The 23,772-nt window shown below is 49.2% G+C and overlaps 1 long non-coding RNA gene across 1 annotated transcript; it reads right to left on the bottom strand.

The window, feature by feature from the left end:
• Positions 1-15,484: 15,484 nt before the first annotated feature.
• Positions 15,485-20,339, bottom strand: LOC147584859 (uncharacterized). Its single transcript, XR_015253890.1, has 3 exons — positions 19,858-20,339; positions 17,409-18,038; positions 15,485-16,847 (listed from the first exon to the last, which is right to left on the bottom strand). It is a non-coding gene; the product is annotated as an uncharacterized LOC147584859 (long non-coding RNA).
• Positions 20,340-23,772: the final 3,433 nt, after the last annotated feature.

Here is a 23,772-nt window from a genome sequence, read left to right as displayed (position 1 = left end):
TAACATATGGCAGAGTCTTTCTTGCTATTCTTTCCCACCCCCCTTCTGTGTGTGTGTGTGTGTGTGTGTGTGTGTGTGTGAGAGAGAGAGAGAGAGAGACAGAGAGAGACCGAATGTGTGTGCATTGAGGTGGGAGTCAGTCACTGGCCACCAAAGTTCTTGTCTTCCTCTAACTATAAATAAAGGGAAAAGCTTTGAAAGTCTTACTCTTTTTCCTCTTTAGCTCTAACATCTTAAGATTCAGTGGAATTTGTCCCAGGAGAATTTAAGAGAAGAAATAACGAGTTCACATATGCTTTCAACCACTCAAGCTTACAGAGAACTCCAAATCCACAAGAATTTCACAGTCTGCAATAACCCACCTTTTCAGGTAGAAGGTGCTGGCTATGAGGGACTCATTGTTCCTGTTTTTATGAACTTTGCCCTTGAGCGACCTTCCCAGAGACAAGACTGCCGCCCAGAGGATTTGCCTGGGATGGATGTGCTTTGCCACTGGCCCTGGGTTGGGGAAGAGGGGCCTTCCGTTTCTTCATTTTGTGGCCCTCCTATCCATTCCTGACTGCACTCTTTGCAGATTTCCTTGACCATGATAAAGACAGACAGGAAAATTGAGGAAGAAATGGACGCTAGTGTGGAAGAGCAGGGATTAATATGCCGGGGCTCTCCACAGCAGGCATATTCAACTCCACCGTGTTCATTCCTGGATTCACCTCCTGGATTCACCCAACAGCTGTGTCTCAGACTCTCAAACACTCTCACCTGAAGACGTTGTAGCCCCAGTGGGAGGGCTTTGTCCTAGTTTCCGTTACACGCATGGTTTGGGGAGTAGGAAAGGCGGGGGAATAGGGATTGATCTTGCAAAATTAATTAGGCTCACCATTGGTCTTGCCAGCACTCAGCTCTATGCAGTGCGAAGACCAGCCAGGTACTGACCCCACTGGGCAGTTTACAGGAATTTATGTATAACTCTGGTTTCTGAGACAGACGAGGCAAAGGCCAGAGATGTAGCCTAAGAACATATGCATTTAGATCTAGTCCAAGAATAATACGGTCCAGCATGAATTCGTTTCCCTAGACTCATGTGTTCATTCATTCCATTTGAGAAGTGTTTTGTGAGCCTTCCTTGTACCAGGCTGGACACTTGTGGATTGACTGATGAACAAAACTGACATGGATCCTGTCCTCCCCCGGAGCGATTGGCTTTCCTTCCCTAATGCTGAGGAAATGCCCAGGCAGGAGAACGGGTCTGTCTCCTCTCTGCCCTGAGCGTGTGGTCACTGGGTTCACTGCCTTGCCCAGCTCCTATGCTCAACGCCCCATCTCCGCCTCTGGTCTGCACTCAGCCAACAGCTCTGTCGCCCTAACATGCCAATCAGGCTTCTGGCGCTGGACCCACGCTTGCTCTCTCAGGCGTATAGCGCCCTCTGTTGGAGGCCTGGACCCAGCACCCTAGCCTTGGGCCAAGACACCAGGCCGTATCTGTAGCCTTTTCTGCTCACGTGAACCCTGTTGTCCACCCGTCCACCCAAACAACCACTGCTAAGTGCCAAGCCCTGTGGCAGGGGTTGAGGATATAAAAATGCACGATGTAAATTTTCAATCTTCTTACAGATTTCAAGCTCAACTCCCTTCCCTTGAATGAGGGACCCAATTCCGATAGGTGGATTGGGAGCATGGTATGTTATAGGTCCCATAATCTCTTTCAAAGGACCTGGGGCTGAGGGGTCCTCCTGTCAAGTGGACCCTTCATCATTGTCCTTTGCTTCCTAGAGGTGCCTAAATTGAGCACTGACCCTGTGCTGCATGAGGAATAATGGACTGAATTCCTACGGGGAGAATAACTCCTGTCCCCATACCTATCTCCACCATCACCTGTAACTCTTCCCTCCCCCTTCCTAATTGGGAAGCCACTAGCAAGGGGCACGACTGAAGAAGGGCAAGTCCCACTCAGAATCTTCTGCCATATTCCCTCCAGCCGACAACCATTGTTACTGGGCTTAAATGTTACTAGGCTCATCTCTGCCTTCAGGATGCGGGTCCCCCACGGACGCCTCCCACCATTTAAAGGCCAACCCACACACCTTGATTCTCAGCAATGACTGTGAGGAACCTCATACTCCTTCTCTTGATCCTACAAGCCTCGTGAAAATGCAGGAGTTGTGTGCAAGGGGCCCTCCAGAGGCCAACAGGAGTTACCACATCCTTCCAGAATGAATAACCGGCCTCTTGTGAAGGCACGGGCCCTGAAAGTACAGAGGGTGCTCGCTGGCAGAAAGACCGAGCACGAACTTTTTTGTTTTTCCCTTCTAGCATTTCTGTGGGTTAACTCTTTATTAACTTTTGTTTTAATAGAGCAGCTTTACTGAGCTACATAACTCATATAGGGTACAATTCGCCCATTTAAAGTGTACAACTCGGTGGTTTTTAGTATATTGCCAGAGTCTCCCAACCAGCATCACGATCAGCTGGAGAAGATTTTCCTCACCCCAGAAAGAAACCCCTCACCCATTAGCAGTCACTCCCCATTTCTCCCCGCACCCCCACCCCCTCCCCCAGCCCCTGGCCACCGCTCATCGACTTTCTGTCTCTACCGATTTGCCTGTTCTAACAATTCACGGATCATGGAATGTATAAATGCATACGTGGAACCATGGGACGTGGGGCCTTTTGCGTCTGGCGTCTTGCTCAAAACAAGCTTTTGCTCGTTATTTTATGTGTTCGTTAACTACAGTGATGCAGCTACCGTCCCTGCCAGGCTCTTCCTGGTCCTCTTGGAAAGGGTTTTCAGTGTTTGCCAGCAAACAAAACCTGTATTATTTTTAAATTACACGTATCTGTTGGGTAGAGGTGCACGTTGTGCCTGTTGAACAGGATGCTCTCACCGTCGCCACTGGCGAACGAGTCGGGGATGGCGCTCGGCAGATAGATGTTTTGAACTCTCAGCTCCCTCCTTGCCGCGACAAGGCTTTATCAAACCAGGACCTCTCCTTATCACCAAACGGAAGTCAACGCCGTCTTCAGACGAGCACTGATGGCCCACCACGTGCAAGACGCTCTGCTCCGGGCCGCCTCAAAAAGATGCCACCTAAAAGGGAAAGCTACACAAAGTAACCAAAAAGTCATCTCCCCTCATCTTCAGCTCTGATCATACCCCTGCCTCAGCCTTGAGCCTCCATGCTCTAAAGAACCGAGTGGTTTCTCTGTGACTTGTGTTCCGAATTCCCCACCGAGGCCGATCTGGGACCACCCGTCACAGCGACACCGACTTTGAGTCCTGCTAGCCAAGCCCAGGCTCTGTCCTGGGAGCCAGGCTTTGGGTCTGAACACTTGCAAGCCCGCGAGGCCCCCTCCTGCCAGTCCAGTTCCAGACCCCAGATGCAAATGTGCTCCCCCGGTCTCTCAGGCAGCTTTTGTTTGTGTGTGTTTTATGTCTGAGCCCATCCATCTGGCTCCCCTTCTGCCTCCTCTTCTCCTATTTACAACCACCAGTCTCCATTTGTCTTCCAGCTCTTTCCGAACCAATTATGCTATAGACAGATTTAGTCGATTTCTAGGCCAGATGCTCAAATACATCCTCTTTTGCATTAAAAATAATCAAAGTAGGCTCCCAGCCAGCCGTAGGATTTACAGACCCTTAAAATTCTAGGAGAAATCCACAGAAACGTTTCTGAGTCTGGCACCATCTCCAAATTCATTCATCCGGGGGGCGGGAGACAGGCATTGATTTCTACGAAGTGTGGAAAACAGCTTAAATGTCGGTCCGAGCGCCTGGCCTCTCACCCAGCCAGGAGACCTGGCCTAGACGAAGTGGAGCAGTTCTTTCCTGGTACGATATTCCTCGCCAGCTCTGTCACACACCTTCTGGGAAAGCTAAGCCAGTGCGGAGGGGGTCGCTTCGCATTTGCCCACCTGATTCCTCAAGCCTGGGAAGCCGGGGCTTTCTTGTGAGCGCCAGTTCCCCGCTCTGTGGATTATTCGGGTGTGCTTGTACCGATTTCTCCATATTCTCGAGGTACGTTGTTGTGTGTGTAAGTTAAGACCAACATCTCCGGCCTCACCCTGAAGCTCCAGGAAAGGGGTTGCCCGTGAAATGGGTATGGTGGCATTCCAAGGAGAAAAAGGTTCTGTCACCCTATCACCAGGGAAGGAAACCACTTCCTTAACTGGGCTCAGGGGAGTGCTTGCGGAACGGGTGTTCGTGTCCCTGGGGGAAACCTACAGATGCTCCAGAATTCCTTGCTCCGAGGAGAGCTGCCTATAGCTCTCACACTCACACAAATGCTCCCCCCACACCCGGCCTGCTCCGCGTCAGCCTTGGGCGGTGAAGCGAGTCTCAAAATCCAACACGCAAAAGGACTCCAGTCTGCTCCCAGGGACCTCAATTAGGTGGATCTGAGGTGAGGCCCAGGAACCTGCATTTTATTTTATTATTATTATTTTTTATTTATTTTTGAGAGAGAGACAGCACGAGCAGGGGAGGGGCAGAGAGAGAGGGGGGGGGGGAGAGAGAGAATCCTGATGTGGGACTTGAACTCATGAACCAGGAGGTCATGACCTGAACTGAAATGGAGTCAGACACTTAACTAAGCCACCCAGGTGCCCCAGGAATCTGTATTTAAAAATTTTTTTTTCAACGTTTTTTATTTATTTTTGGGACAGAGAGAGACAGAGCATGAACGGGGGAGGGGCAGAGAGAGAGGGAGACACAGAATCGGAAACAGGCTCCAGGCTCCGAGCCATCAGCCCAGAACCTGACGCGAGGCTCGAACTCCCGGACCGCGAGATCGTGACCTGGCTGAAGTCGGACGCTCAACCGACTGCGCCACCCAGGCGCCCCAAATCTGTATTTTAAATGAGCGTCTGGGTGAATTTGGTGCGGGAGTCAGCAACCGCAAAAGGCATGACCTCCCTTTATGTCCCAGAACGCTGAGCTCCCAACACAGGTGCACTTCATGCTTCCTCATAGGCCGCATGTAGAATGTTCCACCTGCTGCCCAGGTGTGACAAATCCAGTCAGAGTCCGGGGTATTGGGGCCGAGGGAACCAGATAGAGCACTCTGTATGCAACATGCCGGCGGCCTGAAAAGCCCCTGTGCAAATCTGAAGGCAGCGAAAGGCAGTCTCACCCTGACCCAAGTCACCAGAGGAGCCACTGGTCCAAGGGTCTAAGGAAAAGAGAGGGATCGGATACCACCAGCGCCTGTCCCAGCGCTATAGATTACCCCTGAAGGTCAAGCCTTCTAACATAAAACTAGCTCTCTTGTATCAATTGTCAACATGACCATGAACTACGATATAGCTCATTTGGGTGGTATACATATGATCCATTTGATATTACTTAATGAACATTTACTCTGCCCAAGGTAGGGATCCTTCCTGTGGGAGGGAACAGCATTTGTGAAGACCCCGCATAAGACCGTGGTCTGGTCGCTGCCTCCTCAAAGTGTGGTCCACGGACTGGCAGCAGCAACGACACTGGGGAATGTGTCAGAAATACAGACTCTCAGGAACCCCTGCCCCCGCCCCAGACTCCCCGAAACAGAATCTGCATTTTAACCAGATCTGCAGGTGACTTGTAAGTGCATTGAAAATTGAGAGGCACTGTTCTGCCCCAATCAAACCCCTGCAAGCGAGGATTCACAGAGGCGCCAAAGACTTAAATAACTTGCCTCTATCTCGCCATGAGTAACAGCCTTATGGTTTTTGTCTTAACAAATCAATGTGCCTCAGCCCGTGCCTTTTTTTTTTTTTCTCTTTCAAAGGCATGAGTGCAGGTTCCTAATAATAAATGGACTCCAAATAAGTGATTTCTGAAGGCAGAGCTGACCAGGCATCTCTGTGCTCCGATGGGAGAGGGGAGCTATACCAATTGTGCTGACTCCCCCAGCAGGTCAGAAGGGATTGCCCCCGTGTCCTGTTAGCCCAGCCACCCTGACTCCTCAAGGGGAGGCTTTAAAGATGATAGACACACTTCTCACACCTCTCACCCCTCATACTCAACCCGGGTCCATGTTAATAAAACGGCTTTAAGACCTGAGCTACTCACTGATCAACGTTAATACCTGGACCACACCAAGAGTCATGGCCCGCGTTTCCTAACGCAGTCTTGGGGCACAAGCATTTGGCTTCCCTCCGAGCTCCACCACTCGTGAGAGTATATTCGTCTCAGGTACGTCAGCCTTCGCCACACAGGCCTCTCTGCTCCGTAGCAAGAGCCACTTGAGAGCGGCCACTGTGTTTTCAGGCTTTGGCCACGGTGGAGGAGTCAAAGGCGGAAGATGGTTCTGCCCCCACTGCCTGGACTTGGCTGAAGTGGGAACGAGGGCTCAGGGAGTTCAAGGGCAATTCGTGGGGCCTTTTCTCGGGACTGGAGTTCCTACACCGACCCGAGGGCCTCCTGCCACCTCCCTCACTGGCCCAACAGGAAGCAGCCTCTCCAGTTCCGTGTGCCTGGGTCTTTTTGTTCTCAGCTCCTTGCGTCCCCCAGAGTCACCGTGGGAGGAGGCCGTGACTCTTCTTGCCCTCTGTCCTCCCCCGTGCAGTAAGCCCATTGGCAGCAGGGACTAGACTTGGCTCATTTCCTCCCCCCGCTCCATGGCAGGAATCCAATGAAGCACAGTCTTAGAGATACATTTTCTAAATGGCCAAGTCTACCCCCTTGTTAAATGGATGTTCCCAAACCCCAGCCATAGAGCCACAGGGCCTGTGTTTGCTGAGACTGTGGGCGGGGCCTCATCCGCGAGGAGAGCCAGGGACAAGGTGGGCGCTCAGGGACCCAGCCGTGTGCACTGCTCCACACGCCTGCTTCTTTCCGCTGGAGTGTTGAAGGCTGGCATGGGATGAGCACCCAGGATGGAGCCATCCGCTGAGCGGTGACACGGTTCCGGTCTCCCAGACTTCTGGTCCAACATTTCATCCGGAATAAAGCAGGCATGAGTTTTCACCACCTCCTTGAGTAACAGTCAAATTAAGTGTGACCAATTAGTTGGAGTGCGAGTCACGAGCTGGCAGGGAGACGGCTTCCGTGTTGGCCTCAGAGCTGGTGCTATTGGGCCTTAACCATCTGTCCACACTGGTGGCATCTTCCTGACCTTCCAGCTGTTCTCCCAAAGAATACAGAACCCTATGGACTGGATTTCAGAGTTCCCCATGGCTTGGGCCAAATTTGTAAGTTCTAAGAGATGCCGTCTGGGTTTCCTTTGGTGGCTGGACAAATCAATATTATAAGTTATTGCTAAGAGGTGACAGGGAGGAAGGAGGCTTGTCGACAAATCAGCATCAGCTGCAGAAATCGCTGCAAAGAAAAATTCTTTGTTCAGTCCTCTGTTTGCTCAGCTGCAAACTGGTGACAATGTGAACTCTCTCGCAAGATTTCTTGAGGAACAAATGAGAAACCATAAATGAAATTGCTTTACGCATATTGGGTATTCGGTAAATGTTCTTAGGATCTGGACTCTTGCTGTTTACTACTGACTAGAATATGGACGGGCCCCGAGGTGGCTCAGTTGGTTACGTGTCCTACTTCAGCTCAGGTCATGATCTCATGGTTCATGAGTTTGAGCTCTGTGCTGACAGCTCAGAGTCTGGAGCCTGCTTTGGATTGATTCTGTGTCTCCCACTCTCTCTGTGTCTCCCACTCTCTCTGTCCCTTCCCTGCTCACGCTTGGTCTCTCTCTCTCTCAAAACTAAATGAACATTAAAACAAATTTTAGGGGGCGCCTGGGTGGCGCAGTCGGTTAAGCGTCCGACTTCAGCCAGGTCACGATCTCACGGTCCGTGAGTTCGAGCCCCGCGTCAGGCTCTGGGCTGATGGCTCGGAGCCTGGAGCCTGTTTCCGATTCTGTGTCTCCCTCTCTCTCTGCCCCTCCCCCGTTCATGCTCTGTCTCTGTCTGTCCCATAAATAAATAAAAACATTGAAAAAAAAATAAAAAAAAAAAAAAAAACAAATTTTAGAATAAGGAAAATGGAAAACCCATTTTGAAGTCAATCCCCAGAGTTGGTTTCCTAGAATGCTGCATGGGTACCATTTGAAGGCAATTTGGCCCAAAAGGCATTCTGTTCACGGAGGTGGAGTTCGGCTATATTTACAGGGGATCATAATGCAAGACAGCTCCCAAGCTACCTCAGAGATACATCAGGACACTTGTGGAAACCCAAGGGGAACAATATGAATTCTTTCCTGCCAAGCTTTTTTTGAACACAGAACTCCCTTCATCGGTCTGACCCTCCCAACAGTGGGCTCACAGAAACACTAGAGGGCAGCCTGTTGGCCACACACAGCTCTTAGGGCCTTTTTGGAAGATGTTGATGGGAGAGAGTTAGTCCTCTCCACAACCTTCCTAACCAGGTTGTAATTAAAAGAAGTCTCAAATCAAATTCTGTCACATTCATTTAAGGAAACAAACAGACACTTATTAATAAGAAAGCACAAAACAGGTGAACAGAAGGGAAGGGAAGGAAAATATAAAAACCGAGAGGCGACAAACTGTAAGAGACTCTGAATCCAGAGAACAAACTGAGGGTTGCTGGAGGGGTGTTCAGTGGGGGATGGGCTAAATGGATGCTGGGAATTAAGGAAGGCACTTGTTGGGATGAGCACTGGGTGTTGTATATAAGTGATGAGTCACTAAATTCTGCCCCCAAAATCATTATTACACTATATGTTAACTAAATTTGATTTAAATAAAGTTAAAAAAATTTTTTTAAAAGGATAGGATAAGGATAGGATCCTTGGGGTAGGGTACTTAAACTAGTAATGATGAAATTAATTGTTCAGTTAAATTTCCTAAAATTTAAAATTAATACGAACATACAATGAACATAAGCTTGAGGGACAAAACCAAGCCAAATTCCCAGTTGGAGTCCCATTTTTTTTCTGTAGCAAACTAGGATTCTAGTTAATTTATAATTCAACTTCTAAAGTTCACATAAAAAGAGATGAACATAAAGTAAATGCCTTATGCAAAATGAGTGTGTTACCATACTTTATTATTGAAAACAATTAGAAATTAAATTCTTATGTGAACTTTTATTTTGAAATAGGGAAAAATAAATGGCAATCTGGACTCCTCAGGAACTTACAGATTATAAAGATCAGGTATTGACTTAGAGTAACTACACAGTGGTAAAATACTTGAAATGCTTCTGTGAATCTGAAACATTTTGCCAGTGAATCAGATCCACTGAACCCATTTTAAAGTATTTTGTCACTTGTTTTTTTTCTCTATTTTTAAAAATATAATTTATGAATAGCAGGGTGGCATATAAATTGTTGTTATGTGCTTTCTATACTCCTAGATTGAGAGAAATATTGTGACTCTAACCTGTGAATTTATGTATTTTCCCTTTACTTTGTTTGCTAATAAAGACAGACGTATTTCCACTAAAAAAAGGCCAAAATAGTACCCCCAATCTGTTTTGTAAATTTGCAGATGTCCCAGATCCCCATATTTTAAGTGTTCTGACTGCCCCCCCCCCCCCCCCCCCCACCTTGTGAAGGATCCCAAGGTACATAGAACAGTGTTCTGACTCAGGCTCTGTCACTTTCATGGTCAGCATTAGGCACAGGGACGCTCCTAAAGCCGTGGCTGGACACAGGGCTGTTCACAGATCAAGGCCTGAGTGTCGTCCTGAAGAATACAGGCCACAGATACCCCTAGACTTAGACTCTCTGTTCAGGGTGGGAGTGTGTCCTTTAAATATTTTAGCCAACTCGTATTTTTGAACACCTTTATTTTTATCAATGAGATCCATTCCAATATTCATTATATTAATTTATTAGTGACTAATTGCTAATCAATACCCTTTTCAGACATTTACTGTACACACTCATAAAGCCTTAATATTGCTAAGGATTTGGGTATCAGAGCTTTGGGTCTCAATGGTTGGTTATCAATCCAATGTTTCTGGAGTGTGAATCCTCAAAACTGGCAACTGACTTCTCTAGCATTGTAGCTTGAACTAACCAGTGACCACATAATACCATACAGTTTCAACTGAACTGTTTTAAAGTGAATTACAGATTCTCTACCAAAGAGTTACTATGGGTCCATCAGTTAATCAGTGGGTATCGAGTACCATTTCTACCATGTGGCAGGCTTTGTGATAAGCCCCTTGGGGCTTTAAAAACTGGTAAGAATTGCTTGAAGAAATGTGTGAATATGTTGAAAAGATGCTTACAGCTGGAACACTTAGAGAAGAGTGAGAGAGAGAATATACAAACCAGAGTTGAGGAGATGGGGCCATTCCTGGAGACCTGGGTAGTCAAAGGACAGAGGCCTTGAATATGTCTTGGGTGGTGGGTAGAATCTGGACAGACAGAGGGTGAGAGAGGGATGATGCTCCAAATTTGACATGTGGATTGGGCACAAGAAAGTCTTCCTGTTGGAAGGCATGGACAACTTTAGATTTTTCCAGGGGCGGGTTTGTACCACATCCTTGGTCCTCCAGACCAGTTCTCCTGCTCTTTGTAGGGAACAGCTGTCCTCTCGGGCCTGCCTTCTCCTAAAAGTGGTCCATGCCAGACCGCTCCTAGGCCGCTAGGGTCTGGGGCATCATCCAATGCAGCCAGTGGCCCCGTTTCAGAGCATTTCATTCTCACCATATGTGTAAGGGTTGGCTTATTCAATTTGCGAGCGTTATTTAAGTATTTGGGAGAGTTTTGTTTATTTGATGCCTAAAGTGCTTTATAAGAAAATTAAGCATATTTAGACTATAAATGGACTCTGAACTGGTCAAGGGAATTTAATTAACTAAGTTCCCAAGTCTTCTCAAAAACAGTCACGGGACTTTGAATAGACTTAGAAGTAAAATAATAAGCTTTGTTAAATTTAACTTGAAAGCTTGTGAAAACCTGGATTTTAGAATATGTTACCCTAAAAAGGTTGAATATTAATTCTCAACACCGAAGCCGTCTTCTCTGTGCTCAGAGTCTCCTCTGGAACAACAGAAACCTTACAATAACCAGGACAAATGAGAGGCACCAGGTGATGTGCTTTCCCAGGGGAACATGATTTTTCTTACTCTGCTTTTATGAGTCATGTTCTGTCACTGGATCTGGTTTTGCCCTTTAAAGGAGGAAAGAAAAATTGTGAATTTGGCGTGTGATTAGAGACGGCAGATTTTGCATGCTGAGCTCTATTTTTCTGTTGGAAATCAATGCCTTCCACTTTGACTCCTCCTAATAAATGATCATCCGGGTTCATCTTGTCTCCCTGAGATATCTCATCTACTTCCGGATCCCAAACCTCTGCGTCTTTGCTTCCACCCCTAATCAGTCCACTAGAGGTCCCTAGGAGAGGCTGCTCAAGCCATCTCAAGTTCAACACACCTCTGTGACCTCCTGTGCCCCCTTCTCCTTCTTGTCACCAGAGGCAGGATCTTAGACACTTTCTATGTCTTTGCCATGGTCCCCAATTTATTTTTTTTAAGTTTATTTTTGACAGGGATAGAGTGTGAGCATGAGCTGGGGAGGGCCAGAGAGACGGGGAGACACAGAATCCAAAGCAGGCTGCAGGCTCTGAGCTGTCAGCACAGAGCCCAACGTGGGGCTCGAACTCGCAAACCGTGAGATCATGACCTGGGCCGAAGTCGGACGCTCAACCGACTGAGCCACCCAGGTGCCCCTATCCCCACTTTATTTCAGAAGTTAATTCTTCCTTGGAGATTTCCTTACTACCACCACTATCACTAGAGGTCAACTTTTTTTACCACAAGAACTTTTTCTGCTGGGGGGGGGGAGGGGTGGAGAGTGGGGTTGATTTTAAAAATTGAGAGATAATTCACATACCGTGAAATTTACTCTTTTAAAATGTGTAATTCTGTGTGTGGTTTTTAATATATCCTCAGACATGTACAACCACAACCAGGATCTAAGCCAGAACACTGTCATCATCCCCCAAAGGAATCCTAAAGAATGACCTTTGAATTTAGTCTTCCCATTGCTGGTGATTCTTGCACTTAAGTAAATATACCCAGAATTGGTTTGAGGATTCAGCCCCGCTTGGTTCAAATCCTGAGTGTGCCTAATGTCTTATTAGAATTGACTGTAGTGCAGAGTGGCTCAGGGCTCCGAACCCCAACAATGTGACGCACTATTTTTATGGCCTTACTATTTCCAGCGCCCAGTTTTATTATCTGCAAAGTAGGCCAACAACGGTACATTGCACAAGTAAGTGAGCCAAACAGATAAAGTAGCATGATGCAAGATCAGTAAATACAGTCGCTATTTTATAAACTTTGGATCCAACTAGATAACTCTGCAGCACATTTTTAAATTAAAGTTTTAATTTTGAGATAATTATAGATTCACATGCAGCTGCAAGAAGTAATCCGGAGAGATGACTTAGTTTTCCCCAGTGATATTCTAAAAAACCAGATCACAACCAGACTATTAGCACTGATACAATCAAGACACAGAAGACTTCTGCCCCCACGGGGGTCCCCCATGTTGCCCTTGCACAGCCCTCACTCACTCCCCAACTTCTGATTTGTAATGTCAATAGTGTTAAATCAATGCCAGCCAAAGGTAGTTACCGTTTGAGATTGACTTTTTTATTTTTATGTATTGTTTTTAAGTTTATTTCAGAGAGAGAGAGAGAGAGAGTGGGGGAGGTGCAGAAAGAGAGAAGGTGGGGAGAGAGAGAATCTCAAGGAGGCTCCACGCAGCTTGGTACGAAGCCCGTTGTAAGACCCGATCCCCTGACCCTGGGATCATGACCTGAGCGGAAATCAAAAGTCGGCCGTTCAACCAACTGAGCCACCCAGGTGAGCCAAGTTTCCAGAGTTTTACTATTACCATAATGCACATTTATGCAGACTTCGTGGTTTAGGGAAAAAGCCTCTCATGGATCTCATCTGTTCCACTCAATAGCTTTGCGAGATCGACAGGGCATCACAGTCTCATTTTATAGTTGAGAAAACGGACTTGCCCAACGGGAAACAGAGAAGCTGTGTTTGAATATGCGTTTCGGGCAGCCTAGCGAGGTCCCTGTATGCGGTGGCCGTGGGGAGGAGGGGGGAGGGTGGCTGCGTGGAGACAGATGTTAACACAGTTAAAGGCAGTTGCAGGTGAGCACGGCTGGATAGGAAACCTGCTGAAATTTTCTGCTTAAGCATGACCTTCCCTGAAGGTCATGGGCTGGGACCGATGCAGGCTGGAACACAAGTCTCATTTCTGCGACTACTCAAGTCCCGGAGATAAGCAGAGCTCAGTGTCCTGAGACTCTGAGAAATACCACTTTCCCAAGGGAGCCTCTGCAGAAAGAGGGAGGGAGGTCACACTCGCCTAGGAGACGGGGACTCAGACACCGGAGACTCGGGGACCCTGAGGGAAGTCCTAGGCCAGCAGGGGAAACGAGCCCTGCTGTTTCTCGGCTGCGTGGCTTAGGAGCCGGCTCGTGCACACGGTCCTGAGGGCCGGCCGCCCCGACCGTGCCCTCGTGGTGGGGAAGGTACGGCGTGCCAGGCAGTGTGCAGAGGGCTCTCGTGTGTTCCGTCATCTGGTCTTTGCCACAGTCTCGCGAAGAGAAGCTGTTGTTTTCATCCTCCTTGTTCAGCTGAGAAAATGGAGGCCCACAGATGGTTAGGGAGCTTGTCCACGACTACTTGGACGTGAGGAGTACAGCTGCACCGTCGGGGGAGCCTACGATCTGGGATTCGGGAACCTTCCTTCACAGATACCCGAAGAGAGAGGGAAGAGTGGGTGTGGGGCTGAAGGTGCTTGGCTGGTCCGGGCCGGCACTGTGTGTGACTTCGGGGCCATAAAGGGCCTGGCGCTGAGTCACCCAGCTGCGCCACGGAGGTGACGGGGGTGTGGGGCTCAGATTGGGTGTATTTGAGGATGGGGGGACCAGATGGATGCGGGAGGGGAGGCTCATTCTCCTCCCACATAAAGACACAAGGGGACATAACGATGTTGGCAGGGGTCTGCCCGTGGCCTTGGGCCTCCCCCTTCTCATGACGTGGGGCGCGACAAGGATCAGGCCCCGGACACCCGCCATGCCTGGACTCGCTTCTGTGAACTTCCTGACATCACAAGCGCTGTCCCATCCCCCCCCCCCCCGGGTGGACGAGAAAGTGGCCACGACAGTGTCTTGCACAGCTCCATTAAGAGCCTGGTGACTCTGGCCTGGCCCCTTTTCCAGACGAAGTTGCCCTTGCCAGTGACAAAGTAAGGGAAGGGGGGAGGGGCGGGATACCCAGTCCTCAGCACAAGCTGCCAGGGAGCCCAGCCCCTTCCGGGAGGGTGAGATCTGAGCAGCACGCGGAGCAAGGCCTTCCGAGGCTAGAAGGGATGGAACATTCCACCCCAGGCCCAGGACGCCAGGACCTGGGGCCCACCTGCGCCCCACTCATCGACCTCGCTGGCCCCGCAACCCGAGGGAGGGATATCCTGCTCCACTGGGGACACATTTCCAGCCCCCTCCTGAGAGAGGCAGTGCGTCAACCAGACTGTGTCCACAGACGGAAACGTTCAAAGCTGCTGATCGATTGCTTCTTCGCGAGCAGTGTGCTCCAGTGATCAGGAAGATGGACTTTGGGGCAAGCTGGCCTGGCTCTGATCTTGACCCCCACCCCCGCTTCCTAGCTGCGTGTGACTTTTGACAAGTCAGCTACCTTCCCCCAGGCTCAACTCTCCCCCTCAGCCCCTAAGATGGGGATATGACTCAGCTGAAATTCTCCCATCACAGCTGCGGCATTAAGTGCACCGGTGCAAGCCGCGGGCTCGGCAGCCAGCGGCTGGTGCAGCTAGGAGCCCGGTAATTATTATATGCAAATAGACATCTTGTCGCCTTCAGGACAAGCTGCCACGTGTGCCTCCTGTTCCCACCCTTCCTCGGTCCACTCCAGGATTTCTGTGAATTTCAGGTTGCTGGGGCTCCCGATTCTGCCCATGTTGCAGGATGAGAGGAGGGCGGCCACCCCCGAGTGAGCTCTGCGTGGGCGCCTCCCTCGACCCGCAGCGCATCCCCAGGTCAGCACACATCCGGGCAGTGCTGGCCAGGCGAGCGTTGGCTGGGGCTGCAGGGGACGCAGGGGCACTGGGGTAGATCAACAGGCCATCACTGGCAAGGACTCTCAGTTCAGAGCTTCCCTGTGGCAGTGGCGGTTCCATGGCTTTGAGCAGAGGTGCTTGGGAGGTAGCCAGGTTAAAGGATGAAGGCAACAGCATTCGCCAACACACCTGATTCTGGGGCCGTTGGAAGGTGTGTGCGCAAGGGGCGCCTGGGTGGCTCAGCCAGTTAAGCATCGGACTCTTGATTTCTGCTCAGGTCATGATCTCATGGTTCGAAGCATTAAGCCCTGAGTCAGGCTCTGCACTGAGCGGGAAGCCTGCCCGGGATTCTCTCTCTCCCTCTCTCTCTTTGCACCTCTCCTGCTCATGCTGTGTCTCTATCTCAAAATAAATAAACATTAAGAAAAGAAAAAAGAAAGGGGTGTGTGTGTGTGTGTGTGTGTTTACAGAAACATCACTGACATTCATCCATTCGTTAAACATCTCTTCTGCGTTTTCCAGGCACTGGGTTCAGAAATGATCCTAAGAGCACGTCTGTCCTCACAAAGCTGGTCATCGTGCAGGAGAGACAGACCAAAGACACGCAGCTTAGATAGTGTGGTAGGTGTCGTCCCAGGGACCACAGACGAGTGCCGAGGACATGTGACATTCCACTAAAAGCCATCCTGCAGGGCAGGGGGTCCGTTTGAAGGAATGTGGGAAAAGTTAGGAGTCAAGCCCATGGCACCACTTGCCAAAAGCCTGTGGCCCAACACTGCCCACGGGGTTCCTATCCGGCCCCAACTAAAAGGAAAACAAGCAAACTGGGTTTCTCAGCTTGACGGGATCCTGGCTCAAGGGCACAAGTCTGCAAGCTTGAGGCCACCGCTCCGAAAAGAAGAGCAAGGCAGAGATAATTCCACAGTGTTAACGTTAATGACCCAGGGACCTGGGGGGCTGACTTCCTCTGCACCCTCCTCCACCCGCCATCACACATGGGTGATGGCCTTCTGTGGGCCAGGAGTGGCAGCAGCCACTTTAATGTCAAAGTAAGGAAGTCCCAGTTCAGGGGGGGCATAGACAAGTAGGGGGCTGAAGGCATGATGTGTGGGTTGAGGACCGAAGGAGGGAGCCGGCAGTGTCTCCTGAGGGAGGGCTCAGGAAAACCTCCATGGAGAAAGTGACCTCAAGCAGTACACGCCGAAAGGCTGGGGCTTTTTGTTTCCGTGGCCTCGGCTGGGCCTGGCCACCTGGAGTTTGCAGAGAGCCTCACACCTCTTGCCACCTGCAATCTGTAGATGGGCTTTGTGGTTCTTGGAGGAGACATCGTGAGAAATCTCTGTCGGGCATCGGCAGCACTTCAAGCTCCTTGACGCTGTGGACTAGGAACTTCCGGAAGCCACTGGACGACACGTGCTTTGTTTCCTTGTTGTTCCCCTAACCGACCAAGCTGGGCATCAGGATCTGGCCCTCGAATCTTCTGCGCACCCTATCGCCAATGCCTCTGGGCTTCTGCTTGGTTTTCTGGGTTATCGCCCACCCAGTAGCTAGACTCCTTGCTAACGGAACCCCATTTTGTTCCCGTATTGGGCAAAGCTTCCGATGGGGGGAAGCTGGAGTAGTCTGAGGTCAAGATAATGGTAACTCATGGTTTACGAATGGATGTGAGATGCACTTATAGCCCATGGGGCGTGAAAGTCTGCTGGAAGACCTCTGGAAAAGTTCTCTTAGCTCTTAAACAGGATGCAGAGAAGCAGTCCTCTCTCTCCACTGGGGACGTGGGTGTCAGGATGTGATGCCTGGAGGCGCGAGGAAGTGGCAGCCATTTTACAACCGCGTGAAGGGACCAGCCTGAGAACAAAATTCACAGAATTGAGGATGACAGAGCAGAAAGGTGGAGAGACCCCACGTTCGTGCTTATATGGTTGATCTATTTGAATTAACTCTCAGTTCTTGTTACAAAATAATGAGTCCCTATGTTTAAAGGCAGGAGTCCGCGAACTATGGCCCGTGGGCCAAAGCACCCTGCAGCCTGCTTTTGTAAGCAAAATCGTTTATTAGGAAACAGGCACACTTATTCCTTTACTTACTGACTACAGCTACAATGGCAGAGTTGTAGAGTTGTGACAGAGGCAAAACCTAAAATATTTTCTATCTAGCCCATTATAAAAATGTTTGCCAATCCCCAATTTAAGCCATTTACAGGTGGGTCATCTATCACCTCACACCAAAAAATTGATAACCTTGCAAGTTAGCATGTGGTGTAAATATTTGTCTTTGTCCTCTGTGGTATTACTTGCTTTAAAAATTCCAAGGTGCAGTGAATTGGGTCACAAATTCAACGAACAAGTATTGAGGACCTTACAAACCACTCCGAAACCTAGTAACATAAAAATCACAACGTATTATTACCTCTTGTGGCTCTGAGGGTTGACTGGGTTCGGTGACTAGTTCTCATCTGGAGTCCCTTACGTGGTCTTGGTCAGATGTTGGCCACAGCTGGACCTGGACATTCAAGATGGCGCTGACAGCTTATGTGGGCTGTTGGCTGTGGCCCCTCTGTGTAGCTTGGGGCCCTCACAGCATGGAGTCTGGGCTCCAGAGGGAGTGTTCTAAAAGGCAGGAAGTGAAAACTGCCAGGCCAGTGAAACACTGTGTGGACACAGTGGACACGGTGGGCCCAGCAGTGATGCTGCCATATTCTACTGGTCACGGCAGACACAGGCCCTTCCCAGTAGAAGCAGGCAGAGAGAAATAATCTTCACCTCTTGATGAGGAAGTGGCGAGTTCCCACCAGTGCGGAAGAGCTTGGGGGATGGAGACTCTGTGGTGGCTGTCTTCAGAAAATCCCGTCTGCCCTCCAGGCACGATAATTCACATCCTTCCCTCAAGCAAAAATGTTCACACCCTTTTGCACCTGCCCCCAAAGCGCATAAGAATCAGATGGAAAAACCTGGAACTTGTCATCTAAATACAGTCCAGGCACAAATGGCTTCCTCTTCCGGTGGTGTTCCTTAAACAGTTTCCTGTCAATAGAACTACCTGTGAACTAAAAAGACAGGCTACCTGCACCCCTACACACAAGCACCCAATATACACTGGGGTGTACAAATACCTGTAGGAGACACTCCGGCTCAGAGGGGGCAGGAAGAATGGGAGGCACGTAGAGCAGTCACTTGTCCGTAGCATTTCTGAAATCCGGCTAGGTATTGCCTCCAGTTCTATCCTGGGTCACAGTCCTGCCCTCAGGGCGTCACTCTCCATGGTCCCTGGTTCTGTCCTCTGAATCACCCTTTCTTTGCTGTGAGAGATGGCTTACATTTGCCACTGAATAGCTCCCTTAGCCGGCTTCCTGCCCATAGAAGTTCGAAGGTCTAGAGGCTTCTTTTCAGTTTTGAGTCACTCTGCCCCTTTTAGTTCACGCTGGCTGATGGTGCACCCATCCACTCAAACTCATAAACACATTGTGGGGTTCCTAGGAATCTTGCAGTTTACAAAAGCCACACTCACAAGTGTTTTTGAGATAGGACCCTGTCTGATTTTGGGCTTAAGGTTAGGATTCTGTGGGGCAATGCTGTTAAAACTCTTAGAAATCTTTTGCCTAGCTGAGGGTTCTAGGTAGGAGGCACACCCCTAAGTATTTCTGAAGTCTTAAAGTAGAGCCACATCCTTGAGAGGCTCTTTGGTCATCCTACTTTATAAAAAATTTACTCTCCGGGCGCCCGGGTGGCTCAGTGGGTTGAGCGTCTGACTTCGGCTCAGGTCATGATCTTGCGGTCTGTGAGTTCGAGCCCCACGTCGGATTCCGTGCTGACAGCTCAGAGCCTGGAGCCTGCCTCGGATTCTGCGTCTCCCTCTCTCTCTGCCCCTCCCCCACTCATGTTCTGTCTGTCTCTCTCTCTCTCAAAAATAAACACTAAAAAAAACTAAAATAAATAAGAAAATAAATAATTTACTCTCTGGCGGGGGGGTGGGGGGCGGCGGATACCAAGGAGCTTAATTTTGAACCTAGGCAATCCTGGATTCTCTTCATTTTCTCTAAATTACATCTGAAACCTAAAAATTTCTTCTTCTTGTTCATTTCTCTCTGCCCCTTACCATCCATGGCTAACAGGACTCAGGTGACACTTTCAACATCCCGCTTGAAATCTCCTTAGCCGGTCTCACTATCCACTAGTTACATTTTTTTCTTTTCCGCCTTACTGCAGGTGACGGCCTTGCTAGTCACTTTACTCCTGCTTCCAATAATGATTTCCCTCACTGTCAATTTTCTCACTGTTCTTATAGGCCCCAATAACCATCTTCCCGAGACTCTGTAGGCCACGGCCTGTTCCAAAGCCAATGCCGTATGGTTTAAGTTTTTAATGCCGGACCCCCCCCCTCCTGGTACCCACTTCTGTTCTGCTTATCTATTGCTGTGTAGCACCCCCCCCCCAAACTTAGTGTCTTGAAACAGCAATATTTAATGTTTTCGCATTCTGACTGGTCACAGACGAGTGCTGGAGCTTGTCCTTTGATATCGTCGAGGCAGAATATATGGATAGATGAGAGAGAAAAGTCAGGGTTGTATCTTGAAAGATTAATAGGCCTGACTAAGGAATTGAAACTTGAAAATGTAGTCAGTGGAAAGTCCTGAAAGGATTTGGGGCAAGAGAGTGAAGTTACCATGTTTTCCTAAGAAAACAATGAGAAGCAGTGTGGGGACAGGACAAAGGACAGGCCAGAGAGGTGGAGGCTTTTGCCTGAAGCTGTGCAGAAGGCAGAGGTGGGGGCAAAGGAGAGGAGTGGAGAGGAAAACCTGACGTGTAAGGACAGAAAGTCATGTTGAGGCCCATCTGTCTTCTCCATCACTTCCGCTTACCTTCTAATAGAAGTCTAGAATGGAGTCGTTTTCCTCTTAAAGCATCCTGGACGGTACTCTGGGCCGTTGGTGGTTTAGAAATATTTGGAATTATGGGTAATTTTTTTTTTTTTTTTTTAGGAATCATGTTTTAATAGCCCCAATACAGCCTTATTTTGTTCCTAAGTCTTTCAGAGGATACTCTTGCGAATCAAAGGCCGTGTTCCCCCGCGTCCTTGTCATCTTCTGAACCTAGTTCATCTCCTCTGCTGTTCACTTGTTGGATGGTCTCCCACTTTTGGCCACTTCCTCTTCCTTGACATGCTCTCCTCCTTTCCTGTCCAGAACAACCAAGTCTCACTTTTCTTCTACCCCTCAGCTGCGTCTGTCTCTGTTTGTGGGTGGTCCCCTCCTCTACTTGGCGCTTACACCTTAGAGCTCCCGGAAGCTCAGTCCTGGGCCCTCCTCACCTCTCGTTCCACATTCTCTTCTTGAAAATCTGGTGTTAAGGGGCGCCTGGGTGGCGCAGTCGGTTAAGCGTCCGACTTCAGCCAGGTCACGATCTCGCGGTCCGTGAGTTCGAGCCCCGCGTCGGGCTCTGGGCTGATGGCTCGGAGCCTGGAGCCTGTTTCCGATTCTGTGTCTCCCTCTCTCTCTGCCCCTCCCCCGTTCATGCTCTGTCTCTCTCTGTCCCAAAAATAAATAAACGTTAAAAAAAAAAAAAAAAAAGCTGGATGCTCAACCTGAGCCCCCCAGGCACCCCGGACATCTGTGCCATTTTCAGTCTGAAAAAAAAAAAAAAGAAAAAAAAAAAAAAAAGAAAATCTGGTGTTAAATTCAGCAGTGTCTCGCACTTCCTCGCTCCCATGACTCTTGTGACAGTTAGGACTGGGTTTGACTACAAGTGGCAGTAACTTAAATACTATAAAAGTGATTTTTCTTTTCAGGGAACTAGTCTTCTTTCTCTGCCGTTGCTCTGCCGTTCTCAACATCGGACTTTTACCTCGCGGCCCAGGTTGACCCCTTGGGCTTAAGCCATCACAACCACATTTCTGCCAGCAGGGACCGATAAAACAGGAGGAAGGACATACTCTTTCCTTTTAGGATAGTTTTTAGAAGTCATAATTGACCCTTCCTGTATTTCATTGGTTTAAATTTTTTTTTTTCAACATTTATTTATTTTTTGGGACAGAGAGAGACAGAGCATGAACAGGGGAGGGGCAGAGACAGAGGGAGACACAGAATCGGAAACAGGCTCCAGGCTCCGAGCCATCAGCCCAGAGCCCGACGCGGGGCTCGAACTCACGGACCGCGAGATCGTGACCTGGCTGAAGTCGGACGCTTAACCGACTGCGCCACCCAGGCGCCCCATTTCATTGGTTTAAATGTAGTCAGGCAACTACTCCATTCAAGAGAGGTTGGAAAAGAAAAGAAAAGCTCAAGGTTCAACTGAAGAAGAAGAAGGGGTAAGTGGATGGATATTTGGGTACAACAGGCAGTCTTTGCCATAATCTCCCCAGTACATACCTCCAGGCCACGCTTCTCCGTAGCTCCTGCCACTTTGCTATCCAAAGACATCCCAAACCAAATATCCAAGACTGAGCCCAGGGGGTCTCCCAAGCCTGATTCATTTCTTAGGTTTCCTTTCTCAGGGAAGGGCACCCCAATATATCCAGCTAGGTAAGCCAGAAACCTAGGGGCCACCCTTGATTCTTAAGACAGAGAGCATTATTTGTTTACAATTCAGTCTTGCCATGGCTTCTCTGGGGCAGTTTAGTTCGCTGCCCCGCTGTCTCTGGGCTTTGTCTCCTAGTATCCTTCAACCGATGGTATATGAGTAGACATTTCCTAGGCCCTGTCCAGCTAGAGGATTGCAACATATTTGTGTGTTTTAGCTTGGGCCCTTGACCTCCTGCCACCCACCATGGAAGAGCTCACCCCCGTGTAACCATAGGTCCTAGAGTAAGAGACACATGGACCGACTATGACCTGACACAGAAATGTCCAACCAATCTGCAGACCTATATAACAAGAAAGACAAAAAGATGACCGTAAGCCACTGAGAACTTGGGGTTGTTTGCTTTCAACATTATGGTGGAAACCATCGAAGCTATTTGCTGATTATAGAAACCCAATTAACGAAGCTCTCTTATACTGCCTTACCTGCTTCTTCAAGTCCTGTCTGTTTACCTCAGTTACATCTCTCGAATCCAGTCACTCCTCTCCATCCCCAGGGCCACCATGTTAGCCCAAGCCATGGCGACTTTTTTGCCCGGACCACTGAGATAAGCTCCTGTCTAGTCACACGATCTCAGCTCTGGCCCCTTGGCATTCAGCTCTCCACCCCACAGCCAGATTAACCTTTGAAAATGGCCAACCTCATTTTACAACTGGGCTGGGTTTCACCGCGATCTTGACCCGAGTGACTCTATTATTCTCACCTCGGTACAGATAACGAGGGGGCCTGCCCATCCACAGCGTCACTGTACCGCCTTTGACTGTATCCAGGTTAACTATTTCACTGTTAGCTCTCAGGGGACAAAGCGGGTCCTGAGCCTTTGAGGAGGGAGGGTGGGGGGATAGTTTGTGTGTGTTCAAAGGTGATTCTCACTCCTGCTGAGTAAACGATGGGTGAAGTGCAGTGAGAAAGACCGGCTCCTCAGCCCCGGCCACCTTCACGCTTCACACAGCACGTTCCCCAACAGGTGCGGTCTGCAGGGACTGCGAGGTTCCCAGCTGGCTCTCTGATGCCTGCTGGGGCAGAGGTGGGGCAGTGTCTCCATGCCGAGGACGCTTCCCTCTACGTGGTTTCCACCAGCCAAGAAGTCTCTCTGGCCTCAGCCTTCCTGCTTCTCATCACTTCCCTCCTCCCCACACAGGGGCCAGTTTATTATCTACTCATTTTAGGGGAACTTTATCCCCTCGATCTCTTCTGGCCATTGCCTTTTGATTCACTGAGAGCTCTGCTCTTACAAAACAAAGCTTGGGCTTTTACAACTGTTATCTCTGGAGTGAAAGTCACTGGTTGAACCTTGACCCTGTCTTTGTTTCTGCTACCCAGGAAAGCACCAGTCTTAATTCTCCCCAGGAAGAGATGTGTGGAGTTAGACATGCACAAGAAGAAAAGTACAGCGATACACGAATATATTTGCGAGTAGCTCAAGGCAGGATAATGCCCAGGCTCCTCCCAGGCTCCTCTCCCACTTAAAACTATTCAAGAGGTCCCTATCCACCTTAAGATAAAGAATACGACCTTAAATCTGGTCCCAAAGAGACTAAATGCTCTGGCCTTTGCCTTCCTCCCCAGCCGATTGTCCACCTGGAGGTTTGAACACCAGCCACTCCAGCCTGCTTTCTATACCTTCAGGGAGCTCCCTCTCCCATTGGGTCTTCTGTCTATCCACCCTTGACTCCCACTCCTCCTTCCTCTGGGAAGCACCTGTAGACCCGCCCAGCCTCTGTGGCTCCTCTGTAAACTCCCTGAGCTTGACTCCTTTTATCCAAGGTGTTTCTTTCAGTTGCAGGATTAGGAGATCACTATCTCTCTCCCTGAGTCTGTAAATTGCTAGAGAACTGACACGTCCTTGCCTTTCTCACCATTGGTCTCCAGTGAACAAACGAATGAATGAAGTAGATGGATGAATGGATGGACAACAGGGATTGTGGTTACTCTTTAAAGATGATCTTGCAACCCTAGTCTGGGTCCTAATCCAGTTTGGTCCAGCAGAGTGAACAATGAGCACACCTGGCCTTATGAATGGCCAGAATATATAACTGCCTATTTGGAATAATTTGAGATGGGAAAATTAAGTCCCTCTAAACCACCTGCCTCCACCCCTTGGAAATTTTAACACTCAATGTTATTCCTTTGAGTTCAAGAATCTTCTACCAAAATTCAAATAACCCTAGGTGAATCCAGTCTTCATGAACTCTATG

This window comes from Puma concolor, chromosome A1, assembly GCF_028749965.1.
Source record: "Puma concolor isolate L17-30 chromosome A1, mPumCon1.1.hap2, whole genome shotgun sequence".
NCBI lineage: Eukaryota > Metazoa > Chordata > Mammalia > Carnivora > Felidae > Puma > Puma concolor.
Note: the sequence above shows the minus strand (reverse complement) of the source record. Positions and strands in the feature narration are given on the sequence as shown.